The 9073-nt window shown below is 64.8% G+C and overlaps 1 protein-coding gene across 2 annotated transcripts in view; it reads left to right on the top strand.

Moving 5' to 3' along the window:
• The first annotated feature begins 7356 nt into the window (after positions 1-7356).
• Positions 7357-9073, top strand: part of ITCH (itchy E3 ubiquitin protein ligase) — a 66092-nt gene continuing 64375 nt past the window's right edge. Inside the window, exon 1 of one of the 2 annotated variants that reach the window (XM_048048970.2) lies at positions 7357-7491. The gene's annotated coding sequence lies outside the window, so the exon portion shown is untranslated. The remainder of the gene's footprint in view (positions 7492-9073) is intronic. The other variant, XM_048048971.2, reaches the window with a different exon arrangement.

The raw sequence follows: 9073 nt of genomic DNA, 5'->3' as shown, positions 1-9073 counted from the left end.
ACCCCCGGCAGGCCCCCGGGCGCCCCGCAGAACCCAACCCGGTGACCCCCGGTGGCCCCCGGATGCCCTGCAGGTCTAACCCCGGTGACCCCCGGGGGGCACCTGGGCGTCTAGAAGGACCCACCACGGTGACACCCGGCAGGCCCCTGGGTGCCCTGGAGGACTCACCTGGTGACACCCGGTGGGCCCCTGGTTGCCTAGGAGGACCCACCCCGGTGACACCTGGGGGGCCCCCGGACACCATGGAGGACCCACCCTGGTGACACCCGGCGAGCCCCCGGGCGCCACAGAGGACCCACCTGGGTGACCCTCTGCGGGCCACTGGGCACACAGAAATATGCACCTGGGGAACCCCGGCGGGCCCCAGAGCGCCCCGGAGGAACCACCCTGCTGACCCCTGGTTGGTCACCGGGCACACTGAATTATCCACCCCAGTGACCCCAGTGGGCTCCCAGGCGCCTTGGAGGACCCACCCCGGTTACCCCCGGCGGGACACCAGGTGCCACGGAGGACCCACCCCGGTGACACCCGGTGGACCCCTGACTGCCCCTGGGGACCCACGGTGGTGATCCCCGGTGGGCCCCCAGGCACCCCCGAGGACCCACCCCGTTGACCCCCACTGGGACCCCGGGCGCCCTGGAGGACCCACCCCGGTGACCTCTGGCAGGCCCCAGGCCTCCCCGGAAGACCCACACCGGTGACCCCTGGCGGGCCCCCGGGCGCCCCGGAGTACCCACCCTGGTGACCCCTGGCGGCCCAGCAGGCCCCCCAGAGGACCCACCCCGGTGACCCCCAGCGGGCCCCCAGTCTCTTAGGAGGACCCTCCCCAGTGACCCCCGACAGGCCCCCAGGCGCCCTGGAGGACACAACCCGGTGACCCCCGGCGGGCCCCAGGGTACCCCAGATGACCCACCCCAGTGACCCCTGGCAGGCCCCCAGGCGCCCCGGAGGACCCACCCCAGTGACCCCCGACGGGCCCCTGTGTGCCCTAGAGGACCGTGGCCAGTGACCCCCTGCAGAGCCGGACGCCCCGGAGGACCCACTCCGGTGACCCCCGATGGGCCCCGAGGCAGCCCAGAGGATCACCCCCCGTGACCCCCGGCAGGCCCCAGGGCGCCCCGGAGGACCGCCCCCAGTGAACCCCGGTGGGCCCACGGGCGCCCCAGAGGACCAACCCCTGTGACTCCCGGTGGGCACCCGGGCACCCCGGAGGACCCACCCCGGTGACCCCCGGTGGGCCCCCAGGCACTGCAAAGAACCCACTACAGTGACCTCATCAGTCCCCCAGGCAACCCGAAAGACCCACCCCAGTGAACCCCAGCGGGCCACCGGGCGCCCCGGAGGACCCACCCCGCTGACCCCTGGTGGGCCTCCGGGCACCCCAGCATTCCCTGCCCGGTTACCCCTGTCAAGCCACCAGGCGCAGAGGCGGACCCTGCCCGGCGACCACCGTCGGGGCCCCCGGGAGCCCCAGCAGACCCCGCCCGGCAACCCCTGGAGGGCCCCTGAGCATCCCGGCAGACCCTGCTCCTCCCCAGGTGACCTGATGGACCCTGCCAGGCGACCCCCAGCGGCCCCCGGGCGAGATTGAGATATGCTTGCAGTGATAAGAAAGCTTAACAGACAACCTTGTAAAATGCAGACAACCAGAATCCTTAGAGCAATTAGGTGGAAATCACTGTGAAGAAACATTACCACCTCAAAGAGTATAAAAGTCAAAAGAAATTTGAGTTATAACAGGCCAGCAACTGAAAGCCATGTATCGTCTGTGAAGCACGGGATAGATTGTGAACCTGGATTACCCAGTCAATGGGGAAATAGGGGAGGGTCCCGGTCCTCGAGAAAAAAAGTATATAAACTGTGTTATGGAACTAGTAGGTGCACTCCTGCTTGTGGGATGCCCGCCATTGCAATCACGAATAAATTACTACTTCACTGAGATCCTGGCCTGAGCCTAAGTTATTGGCTACAGAGTGTTTCTCACACTGGGGCTCGGAGTCAGCACTCTGGGTCCGCCATGGGGCCTGGGGCTCAGAGTCAGTACTCGGTGTCAGCCACGGGGCTTGGGTCCCGGGAGTCAGCGCTCAGCATCAGCCACAGGGCCCAGGGCTCCGAGTCGGTGCTTGGGGTCCACCGTGGGGCCTGGGGTTCAGAGTCCCTCTCGGGTCAGCTATGGGGTCTGGGGCCTGGGAGTCGAAGCTCGGGGTCAGCCACAGAGCCTGGGGCTCCGAGTCAGCTCTTGGGGTCAGCCGCGGACTCTGGAGCTCGGAGTTGGCGCTCAGGGTCCGCCGTGGGGCCTGGGGTTCGGAGTCACTCTCGGGTTCAGCTGCAGGGTCTGGGGTGTGGGAGTCGGCGCTCAGGGTCAGCCACAGAGCCTGGGGCTCCAAGTCAGCTCTCAGGGTCATCTGTGGGCTCTGGGGCTCGGAGTCGGCGCTCGGGGTCAGCCACGGGGTATGAGGCTCGGAGTGGGTGCTCAGGGTCAGCTGTGGGCTCCGGGGCTAGAAGTTGTCACTCGGGGTCAGCTGCGGGGCCTGGGGCTCAGGAGTCAGCACTTGGGGTCAGCCACAGAGCCTGGAGCCTGGGAGTCAGTGCTCGGGGTCAGCCACAGGGCCTGGGGCCCAGGAGTCGGCGCTCAGGGTCAGCTGCGGGACCTGGGGATCGGAGTCAGCGCTCGGGGTCAGCCGCTTGGAGTCAGGTCCGTGCCTCAGGGTCAGGTCCAGGGCTTGGGGCTGGGGTTTGGGGTTGGGGCTCAGGGTCCAGGGTCAGGGGTCAAGGGTCTGTGATCAAGGGTCTGGAGTTGGGGCTCAGGGTTAGCTCCGGGTCCAGGTTCTGTTCCGGGGGTGGCGGGTCGGGGTTATCTCTGGGGTCATGGTCAGCTCCAGGGTCGGCAGCTCAGGGTCAAGGGCTCAGGGTTGGGGTCTGGCTTCGGGGCTCTGGGTCCAGGGTCCGTTTTGGGGTTGGGGGCTCGGGGTCAGCTTTGGGGTTGGGGGCTTGGGGTCAGCCTTGGGGTCAGGGGTTCGGGATCAGCTCCTGGGTCGGGGCTCGGGGTCAGCTGCTGGGTCGCATCTTGGGGTCAGCTCCAGGGTGGGGGCTACGGGGTCAAGGCTGCAAGGTCAAGGGTCTGGGGTCTATGGTCCCAGGTTGAGTGTATGGCGCTCAGGGTTCAGGCTCAGTGTTAGCTCTGGGTCTGAGGTCCATTCTGGGTGGCGGGGGCTTGGGGTCAGCTCAGGGTGGGGGCTCCAGACTCAAGGGTCCAGGGTTGGACTCAGGGTTGGGACTCAGGATTAGCTCTGGGTCTGGGTCCGAGGTCCGTTTCGGGGTCTGGGTCAGCTCTGGCTTGGTCTGAGGCTTGGGCTCAGCTCCGGGTCTGGGGCTTGCGGTCAGCTTCGGGGTTGAGGGTCTGGGGTCGAGGGTGCGGGCTTGGGGCTTGGAGCTGGGGCTCGGGGCTGGGGCTCTGGACTGGGGCCCAGGGTTGGGGCACGGGGTCAGCTCCGGGCCCAGGTCCTTGGCTCAGGTCCGGGTCCAGGACTCGGGGTTAGATCTGGGGTGGGGGCTCCAGGGTCAGGTCCAGGGTGGGGGTTCCAGGTTTGAAGGTCTGGTGTTGAGGGTCCGGTTTTGGGGCTCAGAGTTGAAGCTCATGGAGTCATGGTTGGGGCTCAGGTTTGGGTCTCGGGGTTGGAGCTTGGGGTTGGAGCTTGGGGTTAGCTCCAGGTCCGGTCTGAACTATTGACTGGGGGCTTGGGGTCAGCTCCAGGTTCAGAGCCCGGGATCAGCTCCAGGGTGGGGCTCCGGGTCAGCTACGGCGCTGGGGCTTGGGGTTAGCTATGGGGTCTGGGGCTCGGGTCCGAGGCTCAGATTTAGCTCCAGGGTGGGGGCTCTGTGGTCAAGAGTCTGGGATTGGAGCTGGGTGTTGGGGTTCAGGGTTGGGCCTCATGGTCGGGTCCAGTTCCAGGGCTCGTCTCCAGGGTCCGGGGTTGGCCTGGGTTGGGGGTTCTGGGGTCATGTTTCCAAGGTCAAGGGTCCGGAGTTGAGGGTCTGGGGTTGGGGTTCGTGGTTGGGGCTCAGGCTTATCTCTGCGTCCAGGATCCGTTCCGGGAGTCAGGGGCTCAGGGTCAGCTCTAGGGTGGGGGCTCCACAGTCAAGGGTCCGGGGTCGAGGGTTCAAGTGTCCAGGGCTCAGGCTCAGGGTTTGGGCTCAGGGTTGGGGATCGGGGTTTGCTCCGGGTCCAGAGTATATTCCGGGTGTCGGGGGCTTGAGGTTAGCTCTGGGTCCGGGTTCTGTTCCGGGGGTCGCGAGTCAGGGTCAGCTCTGGGGTTGGGGTCAGCTCCAGCATCGGGGTCAGCTCTGGGGTCGGGGCTTGGGGTCAGCTCCGAGGTGGGGGCTCCAGGCTCGAAGGTCTGGGGTTGAGGGGCTGGGGTTGGGGCTCGGGGTTCGGGCTTGGGGTTGGAAATCGGGGTTAGGTCCAGGTCCAGGATCCATTCTGGGTGTCAGGGGCTCGGGGTCAGCTCTGGGGTGGGGGCTATGGGTTCGAGGAGCCGGGGTTGGGGCTTGGGGTTGGCGTTTGGGGTTAGCGCTTGGGGTTAGCTTCGAGTATGGGTCCAAGGTCCGTTTCAGGGCTCGGGGTCAGCTCTGGGGTCCAGGCTCGGGGTCACCTCCAGGTCGGTCCAGGGCTCAGGGTCAGGTCTAGGTCAGGGGCTCGGGGTCAAGGGTCTGGGAATGGGGCTCAGGGCTGGGGCTCGGGATTGGGGATCAAGGTTGGCACTTGGGTGAGGTCCAGGTCAGGGGCTCAGGGTCAGCTCCAGGTCCGGGTCTTTGGGTCAGGTACAGGTCCGGGGTGTGGGGTCGGGTCCAGGGTGGATGATCCAGGGTCGGGTCCAGGTTGGGGGCTCCAGGTTTTAAGGTCCGGGTTCGAGGGCTCGGAGTATAGGCTCAGGGTTGGGGCTTGGGTTTGGGTCTCCGGGTGTGAGCTCGGGGCTGGGGACTCAGGGTCAGCTCTGGTGTTGGGGCTCTGGGTCCGGGTCTGGTTCCGGGAATTTGGGTCTCAGGGTCAGCTCCAGAGCTGGGGGCTCAGGGTCAGCTGCAGTGTCAGGGATTGGGGTCAGGGCCTAGGGTTATCTCCAGGTTTGGGTCTGGGGTCTGTTTCAGGGGTCGGGTTCAGCTCTGGGGTTGGGGTTCGGGGTCAGCTCCAGTGTCAGGGCTCTGGGGTTGGGCCTGGGTCAGAGGCTCCAGAGTCGGGTCCGCGGTGGGGGCTCTGGGGTTGGGTGCTCCGGCGTCGAGGGTTCGGGGTGGGGGCTCATTACTGGGGCTCAGGGTTGGGCCTGGGGGTCGAGTCCGGGTCGGGGGCTCTGGAATCGGGTCTGGGGTCAGGGGCTCCGTGGTCAGGTCCGGGTCGGGTGCTCCGGGGTCAAGGGTCCGGAGTCAAGGGTCCAGGGTTTGGGCTCGGGGTTGGGACTCAGGTTTGGGGCTCAGTGTTAGGGCTCAATGTTGGGGCTCCAGTTTAGCTCTGGGTCCGGGGTCAGCTCCGGGTTTGGGGGCTCAGGGTCAGCTAAGCTTTGGGGCTCTGAGCTGGGGCTCAGGGCTGGGACTCACGGTTGAGGCTCGGAGTCCAGGGTCAGGGGTCCAGGGTCTGGGATCCAGGATCTGGTGTTGGGGCTTGCGGTCATCTCCGGGTCTGGGTTCTGTTCCGGGGGTCGCAGGTCAGGGTCAGCTCTGGGGCTCGGGTCCAGGGCTCGGGGTGAGCTTCAGGGTGGGGGCTCCGGGTCAAGGGTCTAGGTTCAAGGGCCTGGGGTCAAGGGTCCAGGGTTGTGGCTCCGGGGTCGAGGGTCCAGTGTCAAGGGTCTGGAGTTAGGGTTTGGGGTTCAGGCTCGGGGTTAGCTCCGGGGTCAAGGGTCTGTTTTGGGGGTTGGGGTTTGTGGTCTGTTTTAGGGGTCATTTTGTCAGGGTCAGCTCCGTGGTTGGGATCAGCTCCAAAGTCTGGGGCTCAGATTTGGGGCTTGGGGTTAGCTCTGGGGTGGGGGCTCAGGGTCAGCTCTGGGGTCGGCTTCGGGATTGATGGTCCGAGGTCTGCTCCAGGTTCAGGGGCTCAGGGTTTTGGGCTTGGGGTCAGAGCTCAGTTCCAGGTGTTGGGGTCACCTCCAGGTTTGGGGCACAGGGTTGAGGGTCTGGGGTTGAGGGTCCAGGGTCGAGCATCTGGAGCTGGGGCTTGGGGTTCAGGCTTGCGGTTGGGAATTGGGCTTAGCTCTGGGTCCAGGGTCCATTCCAGGTGTTGGGGGCTTGGGGTTAGCACCAGGGCAGGGGCTCCGGGATCGGGGGTCCAGGATTGGGGCTCAGGGTTGGTGCTCGGGGTTAGCTCCAGGTCCGGGTCCGAGAACCATTTCAGGGGTTGGGGTCAGCTCAGGGTCCTGGCTTGGGGTCAGCTCTGGGTCAGTCCAGGGCTCGGGGTCAGCTCTGGATCCAGGCTTGGGGGTCAGCTTCAGGGTGGGGGCTCCCCAGTCGAAGGTCCGGGTCTGGGGCTCGGGGTTGGCGCTTGGGGTCAGGGGCTCGGGGTCAGCTCCAGGTCTGGGACTTTGGGTCAGGTCCAGGTCCGGGGCTTGGGGTCAACTCTGGGGTGGGGGCTCTGGGGTCGAGGGTCTGGGGTCAAGGGTCTGCTGTCAATTGTCCCAGGTTGGGGCTCAGGATTTGGGCTCGGGGTTAGCTCTGGTCCGGGGTCCATTCTGGGTGTCAGGGGCTCAGGGTCAGCTCTGGGGTGTGGGCTCTGGCGTCAAGGGTCCAGGGCTGGGGCTCGGGGTTGGGTCTTGGGGTTAGCTCCGGGTCCACATTCACGGTCTGTTTTGGGAGTCGGGATCAGCTCCGGGGCGGGGGCTCCGGGGTCGAGTGTCCACGGCTGGGGCTCGGGGTTGGGGCTCAAGGCTGGGGTTCGGGGTTGGTGCTCGGGGTCAGCTCCGGGTCAGGTGCCCTGTGGAGCGGCCGTGCCGAGCGGTGCCAGTTACCGCAGCGGGGCCTACACACACGCACGGGCGCTCCACGCAGCCGCCGCTAAAGGATAGCTGCGGGAGGGAACCAGGGCCGGGACCGAGCGCTGCAGCCGCGCAGGGGGGCTTCACCGGAGCGGGGAAACGGCAGCCGCGGCCTGCAGCCGGCCGCCCCTGCGAGGTGCCCACGGGAGCCCAGCGCCGAGGCGGGGACTCCGCGAAGCCTCCGAGCGCCCTCCCCCCAAACCGCGGGTCCCAGGCGAGGCAGCGGCAGAGCCGCGCCCCCACGGCACCCCTCAGCTCCCTCAGGCCCTCGCCGCCCGCCCGCCCCTCTGGCTGCCGGGCGCGCGCGCAGCGCCGAGCGCGGAGCACGCCGGGACTTGTAGTCCGGGCGCCCCGGCCGCGGCTCCGGCGGCTCCGCGCGTGCGCGGATCCCGCCCGACTTCGGAAAGTCGCTGCTTCGGGTCGGGCCCGGACCGGCTGCCATCTTGGCCGAGGGTCGGAGGAGCCGCCGCGCCCGGTGAGGGGAGCGGGTACCGCGCCGCGGGCAGCCAAGGAGGGCGGGGGCGAAGGCGGCGGGGAGGGGGCCTGTGGGGGAGGCGCGGCGGCCCCGCCGCTCCCCTGGGCTCCGGGCGGCAGAGGCGGGGGGCGCGAGGACCCCGGAGGGCGCGGGCCTGGCTCCTCCAGGGGCTCCGGGTCCCCGCAGCGCCTCGCCGAGGGGCGGCCCCGCCGCGCTGCCTCCCCTGGGCGCCGGGCGGCCGCTGCCGGGCCGGGGGTATCGTTCTGCCTCCCCAGGGCACGGGGCGGCGGTGCCGGGACCCCGGCGCGCCCCTGCGGGGCTGCCGGGCTGTGTGCAGGGCCCTTCCCGGCTTTTGCTGGTGGGGCCGCCCGACGCCGGGCACCCAGGCTCCAGTGTTTGCTTGCCCTCCCCAGTCGGCCCCTGTCATCCTCTCCGGGCTCCTTGTGGCAGAGATCAGCCCGTGGACCTTCGCCCTTTCGGGGCCTTGGGGGTTGCTCCCGTCACAGGCTTTGCTTTCCGGTAGCCGCGCCGTAGCACAGCCCCTCCTGCAGGCTTTGTTTTTAGTCTCCTCCGAGGATCTCGTTCCCTCTCTTCTGGGGTCTTATCCAGCTAAGGCTGCTGCAGCCGCTTTACGAGGGTTTGCTGTCTTTGTCTTGTCAAGATACAGCCGTGCCATAAAGTAATGCTACCCAGTGATAAAGTACGAGTTGGGGTGGAGGTTTATGGTGAACTGTGTTATCTCCTGCTGGTGCCACTGCTGTATTTTGGAAACATGGATAAGTTCTAGCTGTTAACCCTCCTGCTGCCAGATAGGGGTTTTTGACCTTGTGTGGTGATAATATCCAAGTGAAAGTAGAAGACGCTGTTTGAGATTATGAATGCCTTGATGGAATTGGCTCTGAAATCCGGGCATTCAGCTTGTTTTGATAGGTGTAATTTGTGATGTTAAATTGACAAAAGAACTTTGTATCTGCATATAATGCAGAGAGAGAAGACCGAGCGTAGCACTTAGCACTTATGACTTGTTGTCATTTGTGTGGTGTTCTTTACCCTTGAAGCTTCAGAAAATGTTCCGAGTTAAACTAATCTATATAGCTTGGTTAGAATTGAAGAAATCAGAAACCAGGGGGTTTTAAACCATCTTTTCTCAAGGTATTATTGCTCTTTTTTTTAAATGAGTTTCTCATTGCTTTATTCCATCTCTGCTACCTTGCTACTTGTCCTTTTTGCAGAGTAAAGCAGAGAAATTTGCACCAATTCCAATGATGACAATCAGTATTGAGAGAATGACAATAGATCCAGCTATTGATTACTTGAATTGACCTGAACAAGGCATATAGAAGAATGAAAAATCAACTGCAATCTGTCATCAGCTCTTTATTGCTTTAAAAAGCATCTTGTTTGGAAAAAAAAAAAAATCACTTCTCTCTTCTTACAGTGAAGGACCAAAGCAGTTCTGATTTAATTACAATTATATTGCTCTTAGCTACAGCCGTTTAAATCTGAACTTCATCTGGTGTGCATTCTTAGTTGTGGTTTGACTGACAGTTTTAATCACTGTCCTGAATGCATTCACCTCAAG

This window comes from Anser cygnoides, chromosome 16, assembly GCF_040182565.1.
Source record: "Anser cygnoides isolate HZ-2024a breed goose chromosome 16, Taihu_goose_T2T_genome, whole genome shotgun sequence".
Taxonomy (NCBI): Eukaryota; Metazoa; Chordata; class Aves; order Anseriformes; family Anatidae; genus Anser; species Anser cygnoides.
This window is presented reverse-complemented; position numbering and strand designations above follow the sequence as displayed.